This window comes from Canis lupus, chromosome 14, assembly GCF_003254725.2.
Source record: "Canis lupus dingo isolate Sandy chromosome 14, ASM325472v2, whole genome shotgun sequence".
Lineage (NCBI taxonomy): Eukaryota > Metazoa > Chordata > Mammalia > Carnivora > Canidae > Canis > Canis lupus.
In genome coordinates this window covers 45460138-45482588 of record NC_064256.1, presented here as the reverse complement: position 1 = coordinate 45482588, position 22451 = coordinate 45460138, and the positions used below count along the sequence as shown (strand labels likewise).

Genomic DNA, 22451 nt, shown 5'->3' with positions numbered 1-22451 from the left:
GCTCTAAGTCCATGTTCTTAGCATTTGGCCTCTCCAAGCCACCTCATCCATAAAATTTCCTCCTGCCCCAAGTCCAGAGTCAGGCCTTAGCTCTCAAATCCCCTATATATTTCTGTGAAATCCCTCTGAGAGCATTTTCACACAAGATTTGGCATCTTTATTTGTGCATCTCCTGCACCAGACTCTGAGGACTATATCTTACTTGGGTTTATATATCACACGATTAAGCTCAATCACTGGAACAATGGTTTTCAGTATATGTTTACCCAATAAATAAAAACAAAATGTATGTATAAGAAAATTAGAGAAACTGAGCATCAAGGATCAAAGGAAAGAACTCTATATTTTAAAGAGGGAGTCAAGGACCAAGGATGGATTGATGGATGTACCTATCAACCTACCTACTTATCTATCAGATGTGGGCTGATACCATAGTATCAATTACATGACCAAAACAAAATCAAAAAGAGGGAGACAGGGAAGAAAAGAAATCAACACTAAACATTTACCACTTGTCAGACCCTCTGCTATGCTTTCATATAAGGTATGTCATGAAGTAGCCAAAAAAGGTATTTCCTTACTGGTGGGTCTGCAGGGCCCTTCTGAGTTTACAAAACTGGTAAAGGATAGTCTGAGGAAAAGACAGATTTCTGTTTTCACTGCCAAGTGGGACAAACTGTAGATACCAGCAAAATGATACAAGAAGGTATATCTAACATAATTTTTAAAATAAGGAGGGTGGGAGGGACAGGTCACCATATTACTAAGACATGGCCTGGCAGGTCTGCTCCAAATGCTGGAACCTATGGCAGAGGCATGAATAGGTGAGGTATGGAGCTCCTACCAATAGGACAAACACACTGCAGCATTCGTAACAGGAACCATTCAACAAGGCAACACACGGATAGGAAGGATGTGCACTAAGTTTAAATTTTAAAAAGTATTTACTTGCCCAAATCCCCACATTCTTTTTAAGTCCATGTAAATATATAATTTGTCACATCAACCCCTGACAGCTTCAAGATGTCCCATGCTAAATATTTACATGAATGAAATTGAAATGAGCAGCAGCAGGTGAGTAGAAATTGAACCTAAAGGAACAAAGGTGTCCAGAAATGTGGACCCTGCATCAGGCTCATAAAAAATATGTTTTGTAGAAATAAAGTATAAATATGAAAAGAGGGCAAGGGCCACATCCCTCTTCCATTTAAAAGGCTGCATGGCTCCACTTAGCTTTTAAGGCTGAAGCTCTCACAATCTGGCTTCATCTGGCCTTCACATTAGCTTTTGCCCAGCCTCCCTGGATGGGTACCACCTCTCACCACAGCCCCATTGCTCTACACAGGTTCCTGGGACGCATCCCCCTGTACTGTGCCCCTGTGCCTTTGTGACAGGTATGACTTTTCCTCCTCCTTGTTGGCCTAAACTCCTAGCTGTTTTCCCAAAATGCACTCAAATGTGTGACAGACCTGCCTTTCCTGGCCCCTGACTCTGACTGTACTTGACTCAGGGACTTAAGGTCAATCAATATTTGACAAAGTAAAAAGGGATTGGAGACCAAGGAAAACAAGGACAAGTCTCAATTTTACATCAAATCTTATGAAAAAGAAAGAAGAAGAAACAACCATGATGTTCAGCAAAGGCTCTCTGGCTCACTGATGCCTGAAAGTGTGTAAAACAATTGGAAGAAAAATTGTCCAGAGAATATAAAAAAAAAAAGAGAGAGAGAAGGAAAGGTAAAAACAAGAGTATATTAATCTATTAAGAAACTGATAGTGAATATTTCTGAAAATTGCATGTGTGTGTATACATGCATTTAAATTCATGTGAGTGAAAAACAAACTGAAATAGTATATGCTATGTATATTATGGCTTTTATTTTCTAAAAACCCTGTAGGGGTAAAATGAGATTGTATAAATGATTTTGGAAAGGTTAGAATATCATATAAATGTTAGTGACTATCATCATTCTGGAACCAGTAAAGGTTTGCCCTTTGCCCTAAAACTCCCAGATAAAATCCTCCTGGCAGGTGATACTTCTCATAACTTTCATGAAAACAAAACCAGTCATATATCAGCTGGGCCCTGTTTGTTACTACTGAGGGCTGTTCAGATAAGTAGATTTAGCCAAAGTCTCTGAGTCAGTTACAACAATTGGTTCTTTATGTGATATCTATTTGTCAAGCAGAGATACAGTTAGACAGGCTATAAAACAAACCTCTGTTTTTACAGGAACAAAACAAGGCTGAGGTAAAGTAGCTTTTTATGTACAAGAAAATAGGTTAATGTGCCAGGGCATGATATTTATAGAAATAAATTAAAGACTTCGGACATAATGTGACCTTCTATTTTGCCAGTGAGAAGAACTTACTATACTATTATTAATTCTACCAGAAACACTACTTATTTTTTAAACTAATGTGCTTTATAGGTAGTCTTTCCCTCAAAATTGAGTAAAAAATATCTTGGCATAAAATGGTCATTTTAGGACTGAAGAAATGGTCTTTCTCACATACACAACATTCAGTAAATTGTAGACAAAACATTTTCTCTGGAGGCCATGGCCAATGGCTGGTTATATGAAACAATTTGGCATGGCTACTCACCAGAGTTAAAAAAACAATCTTTACTTTTCCCAAAGGTTCTATCCTGAACAACATGGTTTATAATGCAGAGGGGCTGAAACCTCTAACCCTTCAAGTTACTGAATCTTGGATCTCAGTGATATTCATGGAAACCCCCAGCCTATAAAAACTGAGAAAATAGAGATTATCCTAGCATCCTGGCTCAATCCATCTCCCTATATATGTTTGAACTGGAATGATTTCTGTTATATTCCTTTCAGCTATTTCTAGAAGAGACAGTTTTATCTGTAAAAAAAAATTTTCCCCTGGTGAAATTATCCTTTAACAACCTCCCAGGACACTCTCTGGTTCAGTCTCTTGTAGGATTCTTTGATGTTTTCTCTGATCTCTTATGAGCAGCATATGGGTATCCATCACTTAAAAAAGAAAAACAAAGTCTCATCCGGGAACATAATGAATAGCAATCATTCTGCATCCAAATAAGCAATCTTACTTCCTGATTACTACCTAACTTCATTTCTGCCCAACTTCCATGAACTTACTTCTCAAGTGCCTACAACTCTATTTTGTGGATGCCAAATACGCACATTAAAAAATTGTCCATTTCTTCCATGGTCTCTGCTAGGCAACGTCCCATGATTAACATTCTGTTCTCAAGGGATCATCCAGTAAACCTGCCATCAATTGACCACACCACCTGGATGAACTGAGCTTCAAAACAGAAAACTGTCTATGTACTAAGAAGAGCATAGCACTGGATCAGCCTTCATAGCCCGCCAGCCTTCAGCTGGAGCTCCACAGCTATAGTTCTTAGGTGAAGCATCTACACAGTGGAAGCCTCTGTTCTGTCATCTATAAAGTGGGGGAACAAGAGAACCTATCTCATGGATTTTTGAAAAGAGTAAATGAGACAACTACATAAGGGCAGGCCAGGCATACAAAAATGGTCAACAAATGTTAGTGACTATTATTTTTATTACCATAAATCAATTAGTTAAAACTACATGACAATTAAATAAAACTTTTCACTGCACTTATGGTGTTCCAATTTCGAGTACTGTCACACAAAATAATGTTCTTCATTAAGAATATACCAGCTATGGAACAAACACTACAGACTACCTTTTTTGGTTATTGTTCTGTCCCATATGAATGAAATTCATCCAGTTGAACATAAACTGCTCAGTTTAAAATTTTTAAACAAACATTTGCCTTAGACATAGAATGAAGAGGTTGAGGGAATTGGGTAATTCTCTAATCTGTCTTGAAAAGCTTGGCTGACATTTTATTTTATTTTATTTTTTTACCACCATCAAAAGTTCTGGGCAGCTCAATAACACTCTATTGAAATGGGTTCTGAAATCTGGTTGTTGTCCAGGTCATCTCATAATTCAACTTCTCTTCATCTCTGATCATTAAAATGACAGGTAATATCCCAGCCACTGTTAAAACTCTTTTAAGTTTGAGGCTCAAATTGATGGAAAACAAACCTCAGTACCTCAAGACAAGGCTTCCAAAGAGTATAATAAATATATTCAAACCCTTAACAATTTAGAAAATAAATTTCCCTTGCATGACACAAATAAATAAGACCAACTTGAGATAGTGAATGGCTTGGTGACCCTAAGACCTGGCAATATTGGGAGTAAGACAAACATACTGTCCTGTTCCATCTCAGATAGAAAAGGGTCTTTTGTTCTGGCTCCTTTTCAGCTCATAATGAAGTGTTTCAGAGGATGAAGTGGTTAGTCTTTGGAGGCCCCTGAAGGACAGGATGAGTTCCAAGCTAAACACTGAAAAGGATGGCCCCTCAAAATTTTCCCACTTTTATTAGGGATTTCAAATAGAAATATCCAACACTAAGATTTTCAAGCTGTTAGGACTTTGGGCCAAAGAGTGAGCTTTAGCCTTCTGAACATGAAGAAACAGACAGCCGTGCAGACTGGTGGGAAAGCAGAGCCGACAAAAGGCGGCGGCCTAAAGCTAGGCTGAATTGTCTCCTTTGAACACTGAGGATTTTCATGTTCTGGTACATTTAATGCATACTTCCTTCAGGCTTTACTCCAATGCTTCATACTACATTTTGCATATGCTTTTTCTCTGCTAAGTATATTCTGAATCCAGATGGAAGACTACACCATTTCCCTTTGTCCCAGATGTAGGAAATATGAAAGCTTATACACTGATATGGGATAGATTTTAACAGCTCATGAATCTCAGAATATGGCTGTGATGACTCCTTCCTAAAAGGCAAGGCAACATAAAAACAGAAATTCCTACCTGATACCCTGTTAATATTTTGTTGCAGGCTGTGGCATAAGAGATTGCGCAAGGGAAGTGGTAACACACTCTACTTCCTATGTGATTTCTGGCCTGTCTTCCAGAACTTGCCAAAACTAGCCTTTAATTTTTTAGCAGAGTTCTCTACCAAAAAGAGAGAGAGAGAGAGAGAAGCGTAAAACTGGTCTTAAAGGGCCAGCACAAGCAGATAACTGACTACCTGTGGCAAAAAAGAGGCCATCCCTGACACAGTCTTGCTCCATCTAGACCACAGTTGAACAATTATTATTTCTGGGCTTCAGAACACATCCTGTCCTGCATAAAGAGTATGAGTATCAGTCTAATGCTGGGCAAACTGAAATCTCTAAGTCTTACTTTTGTCCATACAGTGGTGGTAACTTCCCTCCTTAGTTCAGTGTTGATGTGGAAATCAACTTATGTGAAAGCGCTATAATAATACAAAGTTACTATAAATAATGGTAATAAAAATAAAGTGACAGGTCAAAGATATATTAGAATCAAGCTTTAAGCCTTCTCAGAAATGGGAACATTTCTATAAGGTTTTCAGAATATTGAACTGTTTCATAGTGATTGAATCCAGGAGAGCACGACTCTTATTTACTTTCTAAAAAGCTAAAAGGAATACTGAGCCAACAGAGAGCACGTAGCATCAATTCCTCTCTGTCCTCCTCTACTTGGGAGAGGTTGGAATACCTATTTTTTAAATCTTTTTTTTTTTTTTAAGCCAAATATTTACCAGCCTGAAGTCCTGGACTTAATAGTGACTAATCAACCAATTGACAGCCCTGTTCAAGTCAGATAAGGTTACACAACAGGAGAAGCCAGATAAGCATTCTCCTTTTAATAGAGAGATCACTTCTCTTAATTAAGAGTAGGAAACAAACCCAAGCTGTAACTTCAGAAAATGGTGTTTAATGGTGCATATTTTAAATTTGAAAATGATAATCAATTGCCAAAAGAAAAGAAAAAATAGCTTAAAAATGTCTTTTCACATTTTCCACTTGTCCTTCTACCTCTTTCAAAATATAACTCCTCCTGGGCAGCCCAGGTGGCTCTGTGGTTTAGCACCTCCTTCAGCCCAGGGCCTGATCCTGGAGACCCGGGATCAAGTCCCACGTCGGACTCCCTGCATGGAGCCTGCTTCTCCCTCTGCCTGTGTCTCTGTCTCTGTCCCTGTCTCTCTCTCTCTCTCAGTGTTCTCTTATGAATAAATAAATAAAATCTTTAAAAAATATATATAACTCCTCCTAAAACTATACATAATCCCAATGACTTCCAGTACAATACATATTCTTCCCTATATCAGAAACTATACATATATACACACTAAATATATACAGAGAGAATATATATATATGCACTGCCAGGACCTGATCATATAATTAGTAGACCAGACTTCTGAAGAAGTATGTGACCTTGAATGAATTCCTTCACTTTGCTGGGCTTTGTTTTCTTCATCTGATATTGTGCCTACCTCACTGGATGATGTAAGTAGTCCACGCTTTAATATTTATAATGTGTTGGGATCCCTGGGTGGCGCAGCGGTTTGGCGCCTGCCTTTGGCCCAGGGCGCGATCCTGGAGACCCGGGATCGAATCCCATGTCGGGCTCCCGGGGCATGGAGCCTACTTCTCCCTCTGCCTGTGTCTCTGCCTCTCTCTCTCTCTCTCACTCTCTCTCTCTCTCTCTGTGTGACTATCATAAATAAATTTAAAAAATTAAAAAAATATTTATAATGCGCTTAGAAACATGTCTGGCACACAGTAAGCACTACATAGATATTTGTTGCGCACCACTGACACAAAGTTGACACAAAGCAAGAGGCAAAGATCGCAGCTAAAACTGAAGCTTAAAGATTAATTTTGAAAACAAGTTCTTCAGCTTTTTCTTACAATTACAATTTGAAAAAAGCTTTCCAACTTCGTTCTAGTGTTTGATTTTTATAAAAGAAAAGATGATGTTGTGTAGGTGGGAGGTGAATGTGGTCAGGCATTTGGAGACCGGGGCTCTAGCTGAAGCTCACTGCTAAACAGCTACGGGATATTGCGCAAATAAGACTTTGGACATGGAACCATACATACACCATGGAGGAGCTGTCCAAGGCCACTTTCTGCATAATATGCTACGAGTGAATTGCCTGAAAGCAAACAACATCATTACTGCCAGATGCTAGCAACTAAAACCATCAAGCTAAGTGCAAATTGCTTTGTACATGCAAACTGGAAACAAGTACATAGCCAACCTTCAATTATTTAGGAGTTAATGCTCTCATACCTTGCTTTTCTACTCCTTGGCTATCTGCATCTTGACTCTTCGTTGTTCATTACCACCCTTACCAGAGGTAGATGAGGGATAAAATAAGGTAGAACAAATCAATCAAGGTTTACCCTAATAGTTTTATCCAAAGTATTTGTGTTTGTTTTTAAGAGGAAATCCTAGAGCATGTTTGTTGCTCTTATTTATAAAAAGTTTTATTTAAAATAATTTTAGACTTGCAGAGAAAGTTGAGGAAAAATACTATGAGTTCATACAGTGAAGCTTCACTTCAATACAGTGAAGCTAACACTGGTATAATACTGTTAACTAGTTAACCTATAGGTTTTATTCAAATTTCACCAGTTTTTCCATAAATGTCTCTTATTTCTTCCAGGATACAATCTGGAATTCCAGATTGCATTTAGTCATTCTATCTCCTTTGTCTCCTCTCATTGGTGAGAAGTCCTCAGTCTCCTGTAACCCTGAAAATATACTGCTGCTTTCTGGAATGTTTTTCAATTTGGTTTGTGTGAGGTTTCTTCAGGGAGATGTGTGCTTTTGTTAAGAATACCACAGAAGCAACGTTTGTGCACTTCTGAGCACTTCATATCAGGGATACATGACATTAATATGTCTTATTACAAGTAATGTTGACAATGATCATTTAGTTAAAGTGTGTCTTCCATTTTTCTCTGCTGTTAAGTAATATTTTTCTCTTTTTAATTAATAAACATATTGGGAGATACTTTAAGACTATACAGATATCCTGTTTCTCAAACTTTTCCTTACCAGTGTTGGCATCCAGTGATAGAGCTCACCTGTAGTAATTATTGTGGTGTTTGTCTAATGGTGATTTTGAATATTCTCTCATTTTTACTGAAAGGAAGATCTATCCATTCTCATTTATTTATTCAATATATTACTTAGTTCAATATGGATTCATGGATATTTATTTAATTCTATGGGTTATATAATCCAATACTATCATTATTTATTTTGTTGCTCAAAATTGTTCCAGCTTTGGCTATTCGAAGCTCCTTGAAGCTGTCTTTTGAAGATGCTTTCAGACTTTCTGCCACAGTAAGAGGCTCTAAGCTCACCTCATGTTTTCTGCCTTTGGTCTAGAATCAACTACTTCTCCAAAGAGCTTTGGTTCCTTTTTAGGTTGTTCAAGTTATAAAAATTTATAGATTTCTTGTCTTGTAGAAGGAGCTATTGCTGTTTATTTCTAACGTAAAAATCCTTTGCATTCGGATGTATTTTGAATTTTGAGAAATGTTTTTTTTTTTAGTCACAGGACAATACATTAAAGAAGAAAAGCAGAAAATAAAGCTATTTTTAAAGATAAGCATGCATTGCCTATAGAATTGGGCTTATTCCTTTTATTAAAGATAGAATACCTGGAATGCTCACCCTGCTAGTATGTCTTCAATTCTAGGCCCTTCTAGCAGACAGAGCAAGGAAATATGAGGTATACTAACCATGCAAACATGCGTGCACACACATACACAGATCTATCTTATTTTTGTATTTACATATATGTATATATACATCTATATATGGATAAAACCATGAGTTCAAACTACTACTAGTGATTTCAGTCAAATTATACAGTTCCAGAAATCAAATAATATTAATAAAAGGGTTCTTAGAATTGTCTCCTCCTCTTCCCTGCTATCCTGTTTCCATGTCCTCTCTTCTTTCTCATTTACCATGACTTCCTCCCTTACCATTCACTCCCTATAGGTAACCAAGTCTTTTTAGTTTTTGATTTATCCTTCCTGTTTTCTTTTACACAAATGAGCAGACACATGTATATTTTCTTATACTCCTTCCGTCTTAATCTGAGGGAAGACTACTGTAATACCATACTATATTTTACTTTTCATTAATAGTGCAATACTGTTCAACATATTTTGAAGGTAAGCTCTCACATGAAATTAGGAGATTCTGAAACTGAGGGAAGATATGATAAATGATGACACTGGCAAAACCTCCATGGAAACAGTAAGGAACAGTCACAGTAATTCATTTATACACTTCATTCAAGAAATACTTTTCAAGCATATGCTATATTCCAGGAACTACTACCAAGTTTCAACTTCTTTAACCTTTAGGAACTTACAGTCTAGAGATAAAAGTTGAAAATAAAAAGGAATTCTAACACACTTGGGTGAGTGCTACGATGCGGTAAGCTACGGGCCTACATAAGAAAAACACAAAACCTTGACTTGGTGAATGGGAGGAAGGAAGTGGGGATGCTAGCAGGAGCTTCTGGAAGAGATATCACGCAAGCCAATATATGAAGGTCAATTAGGAACTGGCTAGACAAAAGGCATTCCGAAGAGGGAGCCATATGTAAATGTTTATAATAAAGAGAAAATGAAGCTTGCTCCTGTCATGGAGTAGGAAGTAAAGCTAGAAAAGAAGGCACTATGAGATCATTAGGTGATGCAGGGCCTGCTACCATTGTAAGGAATTTGGACTTAATCCTAGAAATAATGGGAGCTGCTAAAGTTAAAGATTTCAGCTAAGAGTTTCTTCCTACATGTTCTTAAATGTAGAAAATGTATTGAAGAAGAAAGACTAGCAGAATAGAGAAGAGGCTACTGTAACAAAGCAAATCTAGCAAGAGCATAGCCTAGAACAGGCTAGAGGCAGTGATGACAGAGAGCAAAGGCTTAAGACAAGAGATTTTATGAATTAATGTGACTATCCTGGGCAACTAAGTAGGGGGCAGTACCAATCTGAGATACAAAGTACAAATCGAAAAGGGCTTGGGTTACAGTGGGATTTGGATGATGATGATTTCAGTCTCTGAAAATGTGAGCCTAAGATGCATATGTCACATTCAAGCAAAGAAGGCCAACAAGTGGCTGGATATACGGACCTAGAGCTTGGGAGAGATATAGTGAGGATACAAATCTGGAAGTCATTAGTATACAAAAAGAGACTAATGACAGAAAATAAAATCAGCCAGTAAAAAAAAAAAGAGAGGCAAGGACAGAACCTGAGTATCAACTTTTCAGGCTAGGAAGAGGAAGAGAAGTTCACAAAGGAGGGTGAGAAGGAACAGCCAACAAGATGAGACAACCAGGAGAGAGTAGGATCACAGAATTTAGGGAAGATTACCTGACCACTCAGTCAGTGGTACCAAATGCTGCTCTCAAGATCCAGAAAGTTAACAAGAAAGATGGTTTCAGAGAAATTTGACTTTGAAAGACAGAAAAAGAAATGTCAACAGCTATTGAGAGTCCTGGGATCCAAGGAAACATATATGTAACATTAAATGTACATACTTACAACAGAAGAAGGGAGAGACTTTGCGGAATTTGAACACTGCTGGGAAAAAAGAATGAATTGATATATTTTCAAGTTCAATAAAGAACACTATCATCAGATGGAAAGAAAAGCATAAAGATAGGGTCTTAGGTAGGTGCACCCTAAGTACTTGAGAACTGACCGGATCTGACTTTGGGATCCCTTAAGTAACACACATCTAATTAAATCTACTTCAGTATGACATCAGGCTTCCACTCTGAAGGGGAACAGAATCTGAGTACAACCCCTGCCTCTTTTTCCTAATATAGTCCTTAATATCCCACTGAACCACTACCTGGAAGAAACATACATCCAGAGGAAATTTAGTTCCTCATATAGTTATTTTCTTCTGTTCTTAAATTGTAGCTGTTTATACTCTTAACATAAAGGATCTAATATTTATTATAAATTTTCTTTGGGAAAATATGTCTCTAATTTGTTAATGTAAATTATTCTTCAATGAAATTTTAAGCCAATTTAGAATCTTTCATTTGAAAGTTTTGTCTTTATATTAATAACATATGTATTTTATAACTTTTTGGCAAAAACGTACTGTATACATATAGTAATGACTCACTAATTCACCTTGTTAAAAAAGAAAAAGATAGCACTCTGATAATATCCAGAGCTATAAAAATAGCAAACAATGGTTTAAATTTGAACAGCACTAATTCTTTTCTCTCAACCTTCCAAATCATAGATACTACTTTGAAACAAACAAACAAACAAACAAAACAGACCAAGACTTCTTTAATTTTTAGGTCACAAGGTCATTATTAGAAATCCTTGGTTCTTGAGGAACCTGGGCAGTTCAGTCAATTAAGTGTCTATTGATTTTGGCTCAGGTCACAATCTTGGAGTCATGAGACTGAGTCTGCGGTGGGCTCCACACAGCACGTGGAGCCTACTTAAGATTCTCTCTCTCTCTGCCACTCCCACCCCTGCTCACATGTGTGCACTCTATCTCACTAAAGAAGAAGAAGAAGAAGAAGAAGAAGAAGAAGAAGAAGAAGAAGAAGGAGGAGGAGGAGGAGGAGGAGGAGGAGGAGGAGGAGGAGGAGGAGGAGGAGGAGGAGGAGGAGGAGGAGGAGGAGGAGGAGAAGAAATGTTTGGTACTCTTCAGTTAATGGGAACTTTAAGGCTGAGGTTATTCTCAAAATTTACTCTCTTCCAGGAAATAACTTAGTATGAGAATTTTAAAAATATGTATGTATTTTGTAATATGGATACTTTATAATACAATATATATAAATATATATATTTCATAATGTGTATGTCATATAATATACATTATACACATAGCTCATAGATGTATAGTAACACACACACATGCACATTGCAATATATATGTATATAAAATTTGCAATGTGAGATCTTTCAAAATTAGCAAAAGTATAGACATCTTTTACAAAACAGCATTACAACTTATCTGTACCATTTCTTGATCACCAACCTAACATTATGCCAACATCTTAATAATAATGAGAACCAAGGTTTCTCAACAGTATATATCAAAACTGTATCTATATGTATATGTGATTGTGTAAAGCATAAAGTGCAGTCTGTGACCCATAAGGCAGAAATCAACAGAATCCATGTCTAAAGGAAACAAACTTAAATAGACACTGGAGAAAAAACTGGTCCAGATGTTATCTGCAGACACACTCCCTGTGCTTTTTTCCAGCAATAAATAAGTGATCCAAATCAGATCCAGGGACACAGTCCCTTCCATTTCCTACCTTGTACCTGTATAAACAAATACTCTATAGCTGCTGTCTAGGAAGTGTTCTGATTTATTTATAGCAATAGTTTACTGTCATACTTAAAACAGATACCTCATCTGGGGAACTGATAGTCTTAATGTTTTGTATTGATCTGGGCTCTGCTTTTGACCCTATGTGGATACTGACTGCTATGCAAGTCTCCACGTCAGCCCTGAAGAGGCTGTTAAAACTTAAGTGATGACATGCATGCTCTTCCTCCTTCAACCAACCTGGCAGCTTTGAACTAAATATAGAATTTAAAATAATCTCTGCTATCTTCATGTAACATGAGAAAAACAAAAATGACAGGGGAGCAAGAGAAAGAACAGAAGAAAACAAAGTGTCAAATAACATCCTTCCGTTGAGTACAAGAGACTAGTGAGGAAGAAGTCATTAGTTAGCACTGATGCATTTCCTGCCAGCTCACTAATGTTTTAGTCAGTAAAGAGGTTCTACTTTATTTCTCTTTAAGTCACATTTTCCTGAAACTCTACCAGGCAACTTCTATGACAGGACCAGACTCCTTCACATCACGTAGGCAAACACAGTAACAGGTCAGACACAAAGGCTCAAAGTCAGAGGGCTTAGAAAGCAGGGTAGGTCGGAAGTTCCATGTTGAACTACCTCTAACACAGGTAGGACAGAGGAAAAGGGAATTTACTGGGCATCTACTCAGAGACAGAGATGAGGTTCCTTTAGTATGTTTTCTTTCTTTCTTTCTTTCTTTTTTTTTTTTTTTTTGATATTTCAGGACCCTTGTGAATTAGGCATTATAAGCATCATTTTAGAAATGATGCTGGTGCCAATGATCTACAATTATTAGGTAGAATCTGGATTTAAATAGGTTCTCCCAATACCAACCTTTAAGCTGCTTCCACTTGTCCACGTAGCCTCACCCATCACACAATGCAAATATTACCCTCTGATGTTATAGCTATACCGCAGTTTCACAGCCAGAGATCCTCAAGCGTTAGTTCCAAAAAATTAGTACAAATCATTCTTTACCTCAAAAAGAGAGATTATCTCCCAGCAATGAGTTCAGTTTTTGGAGAAACAGGCTGGATCTGCTTTCAATCTCAAATGCCTGGTAAGGCAACACAGAAATATTTGTGAGATTGTTATTCTCATCATAGAATGAGCACACATTATATTTTCACCTCTTTTCCAGAAGAAATTGATCAGGGCTTTAAAGTAACAGCCAAGAATTTCTTTATGTAATCTTCCGTGGCAGTTTTAGAACATCTGACGCAAAAAGGAATAAATCATTTTCCATCATAATAATCATAATAAAACAAAAAAATCATCATGAACTGAGTGTTTCCCCTGGGGCAGGTCCTATGCTGTGTTCCTTGGTTTATCTCAATCAGTCCTCCCAATGCTGCTATCGTATCAGTTGAGAAGACAGAGACTCAGAAGGGTTAAATTAAAATCAATTAAAAAAAATCACAAGGCCAATCTAAAAAACAAAACATATGAAGAAACAAAACAAAACACACATATGGATCAAGGTCCACATCAGGCTCTGTGTTCAGTCTACTTCAGATTCTCTCTCCCATTCACTCACTCACTCTCTCAAATGAACACATAAAATCTTAAAAAAAAAATAAAGACAAAAAAATAAGTCCCTGGGATATAATGTATAGCATAAGAAATATAGTCAATAATATTACAATAACTTTCTGTGGGGACAGATGGTAACTAGAGCTATCATGGTGATGATTTTGTAATATATAAAATAATTAAATCATTCACCTAAAGCTAACATAATGTTGCCTGTCAATTATAATTCAATAAAAAATAAAGGAAAAAAAAAAACACATGGCAAGTAAGTGACAGACTAGAATACAAATCCATGTCAGCCTACCTCAATATATCATGCTCCAAAAACACATCACTTCCAACTAATTATATGTTTCTTGCTTTATATTAAAATGCCTTCCAATATTAAAATGCAGGGAGTGTTATAGGTGAGAATTACAAATACGGTGAGAGGAATACAGAGTGGATAGTGTAAGAATAGATCCATAGCAGATAAGTTACACTAAATGTAACCAAGATGCAAATGAAAAAGATCTTTCTTTCTTCCCCTACCTCCTTCTCTCTCTCTCTCTATCTCTCTCTCTCATTTCCCAATAAAACAAAGAGGAGACAGCCTAAAAGAAGCCAATTCTTATCTTTAAAGCAAGACACAGTAATACAATGAAATATATTTTTTAAATTGATGGAATTCCAGGCAAGATTTTTAAAAAATCTTTCAAAGCTAAAATGAATAAAGCATAAGTTCCAGTAAGTACTTGGTCTTATTGGCAGCAACGTACTGAGAGCTAAAGTTTTAACCTAGCTTCCTCTCAAATACTCCAACCATGCAATAAGGCCCACTGTAAACACTGTTCAAAGAAGCTCTCACTTTGCATCTCATGACTCATCTCATGCTTTAGCACTGAATGCAGATTGGCACAGATATTATATTGCACTCCTACTCAGACATTCCTTCCCTTCACCATCATTTACAGTATGCAGTGCAGCTAAACTGACCCGTACGTGCAACTCAATAGGCATAGAGGATTGAGTTACTCACATGAGAATCAATTTTACACTAGACTAAAACAAAAAGTTCCCCTTAAAGTGCCAGATAAGAAGCCAAAAATACACACGATTTCTTTGGAGGCAAAAACACCACGCTGTCTCCTTTCTAAGATACAGGGTAGTTGTAAAATGAGCCATAAAAAAATTAAAATTCAATTTTCTAATCAATGTCTTGACTTCAGATCAGAAAGATATCAGAAGTGGCTCAAATAGAATGATTTTCTCCTGCATAGACTTTACCTCCCATGTTTGTGGGGATTGCAAATTCTTCTAAAAGTAGTCTTTTAAAAGGAATGACAGCCATAGGGTGACAATGAATTAAAATGAAACAGTTACTACTGAGCCTAACAACAAGCCCATTTTTAGATCTCAAGTTCCCATGGTCTGACCTTGGTTTAAAGTTGAAGTGAAATGTATAGATATTTTAAAATCTGGAAGCCAAAATCTAGGCAAGAACCTACATATTATTTTGCAAATTATTTATTTAATTATTGATCCAAACTTGCCATTTTGATATCTGACATGACACAATACATCTAGAGTACCATTTTGACTCTATATCTGATTCACACTCCTAAGATCCATTGCAGTTGCCTAGGCCTTAGGAATGTAAATCAAAAAATATACTCCCTAATAACAATTACACTGTATTCATACTCTCTGTTGCACCAACATATGTCATCTAAATGGGCATATTTTTGATTGCATAAAAAATATTAAGACTGTCTCATTTCCATGGTTCCCATCAGTAAGTTTCCAAGATTTTAGGCTTTTTAAGTTTTTGTGTATTAGATGTTTCAAGTTTAGTTGAGGCTAAAGGGTTGTGCCATACAATGCAGCATGCAATTGATTTAGCAGAAGGCAACTAATTTAATTTAGGGGTAAGATGGCATTTTACCCTGTCTGCAGAATGAAACTTAAGTCAAATGGTACCCTTCCATAGAAGCAAGAGAAATACATATTTCATTTCCTTTTGATTAGTTACAGTTAATTTGAAATAGCCCTAGGTGACAGACATGCACATTTAACAAGAAATATCTCCTTAAGAAATCCTCCAAATGTGCTTACTGATGTTCGCTATCCTCTATTGCATACTACAGAGACTTAATATCCAGTCCACTAGCCATGCACATCAATTTCTTCCTTTGATTTTCAAGGGTAATTTAAGGGCTAATTAGATGTTCCTTAAAATGCCTGCATGGTACTACTATACAGAAGACTGAGTATCATTAGTAAAATCTTCAATGCATAGAAGAAAATATCAGGCTACTTGGAGTCCTATTATATTCCTGTCAATTTGAAGTTACTCTGAAATTATACTAATTTCAATTACAGATTTCCATTTACAATCAAAGGTTATTCCCGAAGGGTCAGACTATGTAGAATAATTAAGAGATCAAATTAATAACACCTATCTCTCCACAAAGTAGAGGCAGTGCTGTTAACATGTCAATGTGGATTAATAGCATAGGTTACATAGCCATCAACAGAAAATCTTGTCATGTTTCTTTATAGATTTGAGTCACTATTCTTATTCTAGAATTCTATGCTTTTTTTAAATTTTGCTAAGGAATCTTACCATGAATTTTCCTGAGGATCACAAATTAAAGCACTTTTTCTTCTTCGTATTTGATCACATCTGTGTGTTCTTCCTGCTGTGCTTCCTTTTCTCTCTTACTGTTAATTCAACTAAATACTCATTCACACCTATCATTATCTTCTTTCTAATTTTTAGGGAGAAGTTCTTATTTTTTAAAAATTTTATTTAAGTGATCTCCATACCCCATGTGGGGCTCGAACCCATGACCTCAAGATCAAGAGTTGCATGCACTTCCAAATGAGCCAGCCAGGCAGCCCTGAGAAATTCCTATTTTTAAGGTGGTAAACATGGTTGTATTTTTATTTTCTAGCTCATCTTCCTTTTCATATTATTCCCAAGTCCTTAACTCAGATTCCCGAAAAGATCAGTGTTCTTGTGACCTAGGAATTTGTAGCTTTTGCCAACTCTACTGGATGCTGCCTCTAGGACCTGGGAAAGGCAAAAGAAAAAGAGAATACTGTCCCCTTTCCTTCTCCCTCCATCGCCTGAACTCCCTGGCAGAGTAGTGAGTAGACCTAAGTCCCAGAAACACTGTAGTTGTGGCTGCATGACACTTACATATGAAGAAGCAAGAAATAGACAGGAAAAACATTTCACCCTGAAGCATGGAAATGAGGGCAGAGAGGCTATTGGACAATGGTAGGGGATCACTTAGAAAGAGGAAGAACTCCACAACTCTAAGGCACTTGACAAGAGTGTCCCATTGATTCTTTTTCAGTGTGTTACATAGCTTACTAAGGTTCTACATATTGGCAGACTGAAAAGATAACTGCAGGATTAAATGACAGATGACAGAACTGAAATGCATGGTCCCTTATATCTGCTGCAGGAAGAGCAATGAAAGTTTTTAAAACGAGGAGTTTTCAAGAAATGGCAAAAGGAGAAAATACGAGAATGAGGTCCATTTAACGAGAGAGAGAGAGAGAGAGAGAGAGAGAGAGAGAGCTGCCTAGAGGAAGTCTGGCATTTTCAGTTACAAATAGGGTAGGTGGGTGCTGCTGAGTTATTTGTTTTTTATTTCCACTGAAGCCAAGACAAAAGGAAATGAGTTTAAATTGCAACAGGAGGGATTAAAGTTAGACATTAAGGGAAAAAAACTTCCTAATGAGAAGGCTGGTGAGATAATGGAACACATAATTGAGAGGGCTGTGGAAGCCTCTATCCCTGGAGATGTTTAAGAATAAACATCTATCTTTCTGGGGCCATTCAGACAGAGAACAGCCTGGAGTATTAGAATGGAGACTTTTAGATTTATCCCCCAGGCCTAAAAGACTATTATGCTTATGTAAGACAGGTTGTTCAGTGGTGCAGCTATCCACTGAAGTGACAGTGACCAAGGACGGGATGGGAAGCAGGCAGCAGCACTCTTCTTTTGACCTTGCTCTGATCAAAGCAATTCTCAGAGCACTCGAAACAAAGCCGACACCCAGGTGTGGCTAATCTCATAATAGTTCATGAATGAGTCTCATGTGGATTTCACAGGGTACAGCAAGTTTGGACCATGCTCCTTCGTTAAGTAAAGGGATTGTAAAAATGTCTTCATTTAGAAAGGGAAGCAAATTGTAATGCAATGAGGAGACTGAAGTTTGCTTATCTTGTTACTACCAAGAATAATCCAGTAGGATATCTAGACTGGTTTGGAGAGGAGCCAGCTGTTCCATATCCTTCCAGGGCCAGAAAGGAGATATACGGCAGACACCAATCCATCCAGCACAGAAAGCCTACTGTGTGCAGACTCTGGCTAAAAGGTAGGGGTACCAAGAACCCAAACAAAATCTCTATCCTCCAGAAGCCCACAGCAGGGTTGAGTTAGGACATACTGATCCCTATTATAACGCAATAGAATTCTATCTACGCTGTGCATGCACAAATGGGGATGAAGCCATGACCCAGGCAGATAGGGGCACCAGGAATATGGAGAGAGACAAGAATGGTCTCAGACAATATTTAAGTTGCCAAAGACCACAGAAGTCAGCTGGCCAGAGTGTAGGCAAGATGGGATCCTAGGTAGAAGAGCTACATGTCTAGGGATGAGGGAGACCTCAGGACAGGAGAGAACATGCTTCCTGCTGAGAGCTGCAGATAGGTCAGAATGGTAGCTGCATACATTGCTAGTGGCAAGTGCAAGAGAAGGGGCTGGGGACCCAGGAGCCAGATCACAAAGGGACTCAATAGCCATGGCAGATAACTGGGTGTTTATTGTGAAGGCAACCAGGACTTCAAACTCTAGAGGTATATGATGGAATTATATGTGTCTACACAGGTTGCACAAGATCAGTAAACTCAGCTAGCAGCATAGTGGGCTGAGATTTCTCAGTACCTGTAATAGGGGCTGGTCAGGTGAGCATTCAAATAACTGCCAGGCTGGTAAGACTCATACACCCAAGCCACAGTCCTATTTTTATTGGATTAAGCTGCTGTCTAAAGCTTCAGTAGGGCAAGCCTGCTCCTCATCCTGCTTCTACGCCCAATAGCTAAATGATGAGATCATAAAACTGCGGGCAACTCTTGGCATTTATTTCTTAAAGAAAAAAAAAAAAGCTCATGGTTGGCTAACACCATTCTTAAAGAGCAGCTTATACCACTTATACCCTCCTGACACCAGGAATTAAAAAAGAAAATGTCAAGAATTAGAGTTCTACTTTATCATCATTAAATATCTGCGGTTTTAAAGCAATTATCATTGTGCTTTACCCATCAGCTATGCAATGTTTATTCATGGTCTCCTACAGATACAAAAATGTTTAGGAAATCAACTACGAAGATAAGTGTGGCCATTGGGGACAATTCACTTGCTGATGATCATTTTCACCAAAAGCAAGGAGCAGGGTTATGAATCATCTGTGACCACTTATGCTTAAGCTGAATACATTAAAATTTAATAGTTTCAACACAAGAAGCCAGTCATAAGTCTGCACATCAAGGCACTAATGTGTTAGGCCTAATTGTACTTAGATGAAGTAAGTCAAGAATGCATGGCAGCCAACTGTATTTTGTTGTAAAATGAAAATTATGAATCTCTAATCACAAGTGAGGAGTCTTTTTTTTACAATTCATTATTCATGAATAATGAATTATTCATTTTCTCAAATGTTATTGCTACAGCCTTTTAAACTTTCCTACTCCTCCACTTTCAAAGTGATAAATGCCTGAGGAGTTAGTGGTCTCAGGCTTTTGAATACAATAAAGTGCTTTTTCAACATGATGCTGACTTCTAACATTAATTCCAGTTTATGAGTGCAGGTTGGCTATTCAAGGTTAGGACTGTCACCTTTCATTTGGTCTAAAAGATAATAGGTTCATTAAAAAAAAAAAAGTCTTATCCCAAGAATGGTCATTCCTAACAAAGTCCAAACTTTGAATAAGGCCTCCTCTATAATCTGGCCCTGGCCTGCTTTACCAACCCCATCTCCTGTCATTCTCCCCAGTCACCTGGACCTTCTTTCCTACTTCCTTTGAATCCTTTGCATTTCTTCTCCCCACTTTCTGGATGTCTCCTGCTCCCCCTGCTCTCACTCCCAACACCACCACATACACATTCATACACCTGGCTCCTCCCATGTTTACATCTCATTTCAGATGACCCCTCCTCAGAAAGTCTTCCCTAAGTGCCTCCTCCCCCTGCCAGTTACCCTTTATCACACTATTCTGCTTATCGTCTTCATATTACTTAAAACGCTTTGTAAATATCTCTTTTGTTCCTTGTGTATTGTCTTCCCCACCAGGATGGATGCTTTATTAGGGCAGAGTCCTTGTCTATTTTGTTCATGACTGCCTACTCAGACTCTAGGATGGTGTAATAAGCACATAGCAAGTACTCAATAAAGATTTACAAAATACATGAATTTTTAATCCCAGGAAATAATGATTTCATCCTGAGATCACCTCTTCAGTTAAGCAAGCAAAATTTGTCCCCAGTTCTTCTCACATCTTTCTACGAACTGACTTTGTGACCATCAAAGGGCTGTACCCAAGCAATCAGTAGGGCCTTGGGTTATACCCTGGAACTGCTGTAGGTAGAAGACTGCATCACAGACTCTCAATGAGAGAAGGATCCTGAGGCCCTACCAGTGAGGAGGGGTAAAGAAAAAAAAAAGAAACTGAGGTTCAGAGAAGTTGAATAAAAAGCCATCTGCCTGTCTTTCAGCATCTTTCACTCCATGGAGGATGCCTCCAGCCAACTGTAGGATCTGTGGAAAGAAGAGATCTGGAAGCAGCCTAGAGTACTATCAACTTGGATCAACACCTTAGAAATGCCACAAATCCATATGCAGGTTAGTTTCAGACTGAACCTCCCTTGCCCAGGACCACCCTTCCTCACTTGTCATGGTCCATCATCACTGTTTTCCTGGTTAGAGCCTCTTCTAAACAGATCATTAGCCAGATTGTTTTGTGCAATGAGCTGATGCTACATGCAAAAGGAAAGGAACTAAATAGGTCAAGTTAATAGAGACTAATAGAGACTAAGTCTGAGAGTGACTGAAATATATTTTCATAATAAAAATCAAAGTCTGACGGTACCTTTGAGCATTTTATGCTTTCTCAAATTAAGTGATGCTTCTGGCTAGCACTCAACATGTTACTACAATAAAGAAACCTTAGATTCAGATATTAAATATGAATTAATGATGATGGCCTTTTAAGTAATTCAAAAAGGTACTCAAATGGAAACTGAGTGCATAATTACTAGACATTCTTGGCAAATGCATATAAAAAAAGGAAAAGATCATCAGATAAGCAGTCCAATTAAGCACCTTGGGATTATTGAGAGATAATTTTACAAGTATTCAAGACAGGGTTATTGTGGTATTTTTTTTTTTTTTTGGAGTACTACTAAGTTTTTTACAACACTTCTTTGAAATATTATTATTGGCATTTGTAGGAGACCTGAAGCCAGGGAGAGGAAAGGTAACTGGTCGTGCTATAAAATCCATGCCTAAAATGATAAAGGCTCAGAAAAAGGGGCTTAAGTAAATATTTGCTAAATAATTGATGAGCCAGATAAACACTGGAGGAACAGAAAAGCTTAAGTTTCAATTCCCAGCCCCACATACAACCTTTAGATTAGGCTGGTCTTCTTTTAGACAGGCTTGTGCTTCTCATTACTTATTAAAACAAGATTTTGGAATGCCCACTGAAGTCATTCAAATTGCCCTTTTGTACCTTAGGCAGCTAACGTGGCAATATAATTTACAGAGGATACATTATGTTAGACTTTACAAAGGTTCTATGATGTTCTCAGATGCCCACCAAGGAGTCCAGCAAATTGACACCTCTAAAGTCATTTTCCTGGCATCCTGAGATGAATTTAGTGCCAGCTCTTCAAATGTGAATAGCTCATATGTCATCCCATTATGCCACCTGGCCTCAAACCAGCACACCTTTAAAATAGATTTATTTAGGCTATAAACTAACAGGACAGTGCCTCTGTCTTCAAATATATTACATTTAAACAGCTGGGAAAATAAAATCCTAACTTTTTAAGGCTGAAATCTCTAAGGGCAATTTGAAGGATGAAGAGCACTATCAAATTGTTACAGACACAAATTTAGATGATGTTTTATAACATACAAAGAAAAAAACTCACAAAAAAACAAATTTTAAGATGAGAAAACTCTTGAAAGTTTACCATCCTTGTGTTTTCCTTGAAAATCAGTTAAATGCTATTCAACACAGTAAGTGGTAGGGGTTTCACAATTTTAATTAGAAACTAGTTCCAGATAGGGAACATATTCCACCAGTATGTCAGAGAATATATAATTCACTTTATATCAACAAACTCATTCATTCCTATTGCCCTAGAAGACATTTGTTATCTAATGAATCTTTGTAGATTATTAATTAACTCATAAGAAATTAGGCTGAGTCTCAAGAAAAATCACCTAGTGACACTGGGAATCCAAATGTGAGTTACTATATAACATCATGCACTGCTAAGTGTCATCAGTTATATACACAAAAAGAGTGATCACATATTTTATACCCACATAGATTTTATGTTCTAACTTAAAATGCACATATAGCAATTAGAGAACTACA

At 37.5% G+C, this 22451-nt stretch overlaps 1 protein-coding gene across 15 annotated transcripts in view; it reads right to left on the bottom strand.

The window, feature by feature from the left end:
* The window catches only part of BBS9 (Bardet-Biedl syndrome 9), a 433011-nt gene that overhangs the window by 23080 nt on the left and 387480 nt on the right, over positions 1–22451 (bottom strand). Inside the window, exon 23 of one of the 15 annotated variants that reach the window (XR_004804558.2) lies at positions 13232–13310. The exons of the other annotated variants lie outside the window; for them this stretch is intronic. The gene's annotated coding sequence lies outside the window, so the exon portion shown is untranslated. The remainder of the gene's footprint in view (positions 1–13231; positions 13311–22451) is intronic. 15 annotated transcript variants of the gene reach the window in all.